The sequence below is a fragment of the Orycteropus afer genome, unplaced genomic scaffold (genome assembly GCF_000298275.1).
Source record: "Orycteropus afer afer isolate SDZICR_OR568_19922 unplaced genomic scaffold, OryAfe1.0 scaffold00226, whole genome shotgun sequence".
In the NCBI taxonomy this organism is placed as follows: Eukaryota; Metazoa; Chordata; class Mammalia; order Tubulidentata; family Orycteropodidae; genus Orycteropus; species Orycteropus afer.
In genome coordinates this window covers 4,374,849-4,377,121 of record NW_006921813.1, presented here as the reverse complement: position 1 = coordinate 4,377,121, position 2,273 = coordinate 4,374,849, and positions in this window count along the sequence as shown.

Below are 2,273 nucleotides of genomic sequence, written 5' to 3'. Positions count from 1 at the left end.
GTGTTATCTATTTCTGACAATTTAGTATTAATCTTCTGGATTGATTTTTCACTTATTTTGTCATTTTGTTCTTGTATTTTCTTCCAAAATTCTTCTAGGGTTTTGTCTGTGTTTTCCTTGGTCTGTCTCTCAATCCTTTGAAGATACCTAATAAAATTCTTTTGAATTCCTTATCAGGGAGTTCCAATGCTGCATCTTCCTCAGGGATGTGTTTAGGGTCTATATCCTGGTCCCTTATTTCTCCTGCTTTATCTTGCTTCTTTGTGTGGGCTGTGATGCTCTGTTGTCTCTGAGGCATTGTGACATTTTTGTGTTTATATTTAATTGGTGATTATATGTAGGATTGACTTGCCCACAATTTTTGTTTTCTTTGTTTTGTTTTTATGTTATCTATACAGGCAGGGTACTGTGCTGTGTTCCTCTATTCACTAGTCGGCAGCACTTATACACTCACCGCTTTTCTCCTTTCCTTTGTCAGCCTCTTGTATGTCCTTGCTGACCCTGGCAAACAGAGCCTATTCTTAGGTCCCTGGAATCTGAATGACAAGGCTATTGCTTTAAAATCCAAAATGGTTGCCACTTGTAAACATTCAAAATGGCTGTGCCTTCAGTCACTTTAAATATCTAAAATGGCTGCTGTTTGTAAACATTCAAAATGACTGCACCCTCGGTCACTTTAAATATCCAAAATGGCTGCCACATGTAAACAATCAAAATGGCTGCTCTCTCCAGACAGCAGAAAGTCCACAGCTCAGGTTATCTCCTTCCTTGCTGTTTCCCTTCCTAGTAATGGGCCACCAGAGCAGTTGTCCCTGCAGCCCTTGGTGACTGGGAGTGATCTTTAGGTCAATTCTTAGGTCCCAACACTACTTGGAAATATTCAGGCTGTTGGTCTCCTCAGAGTAGCTGACAGTCTGCAGCTCTGACTGTCTCTGTACTCACTGTTTTCGTTCAGGTTTTTCCACTAGTTGGTGCCTAATCCACTTCTGTATAGTTCCTTTCAAAGCTCAGGGCTCCAGGATTATCTTCTGTATCTCTTTCGACTAGTTTTTCTTTTCTTTGTTCAAGGAGCATATTCTTGATCACAGTTTCCCTGACTAAAATGATTCCACTTTATTTTCTGTGCTCCATAGGCAGGACTTTTGCTGAGTATTGCTGGTCATAGAAAAATGGAGATTATGATGAGGAACATATCCCCCTTCCTTTAATGGTTATAGGTGTTTACAACAGATGAAAAATTAAGAACCATGAGTCGGAACCAGTATGTACATTTAAGACCATATTTTTCCTAATTTCAGGAGGAAAGCATTTAATAAGAGGCACATTTCAAGGCATTTCTTTGGCTGTAAAGCAGAAATTTTCATCACCATTGTGTGAGGAACAATATGGGCAAATATAAAAGGTGGTGTTGCCGAACAAGCTTAATATGTATGATGAGGGATTTATAGCGATCATACACCCACTGTGTATGATTCATGCTGCATTAGATGCTGGTGATTGAACAAGTTTTGCTACCAAAGAACTATACTTCCTAAAAGACTGAAGGCTTTTTGGAGCACAAACTGTGTATGTTCCCAATATCAGAATAGTGAGTATTAGAAATGAGGACAAAATGGGAGGCATGTGTAATGAAACTAATGAAAATACTTCAGCAGCTTCTAGAAGGTCAATCACACTACAGTGCTGGAAAAAGTACCTCATCTTTTATAGTATTTTACAAAGTGAAAGAGTCAAGTAGGGAGTTCCTGGGTGGCAGAAAAGGTTAAGATGAGTAGCTGAGAGGCTGATTCTTTGAAAGCACCCAGGTGTTTTGGGTCTATATCCTTGGAAGACAGTCTTCACGATCTGCTTCCTGAAGGTCACAGCACTGAACACCCCATGGAGCAAATTTTAAGTTTCTTAATTTAAATGTTCTGTTTGAGAAATCACTGAGAACTCCAATTCCATTAGCATTATCTCTCTCTATCTCTCTTTTTCTTTTTCCTTTTTTTTTTGCTACTTAGAATCCACATGCTTTTGTTTGTTTGTTAATAGAAAAAAGAAAGAAAGAAAACCAAATTCACTGCCACTGAGTTGATTCCGACTCATCGGGACCCCCTTTGGGTTTCTGAGGTGGTAAATCTTTATGGAAATAGATTGCTCAGTATTCCTTCTGTGGTGTGGCTGGTGGGTTTGAACTACCAACCTTCTGGATAGCAGTCAAATGCTTTAGGCACTACGTCATCAGAGCTCCTTTTTTTGTTAACAGAAGCAATGCTTTTTTTTTTTTTTTT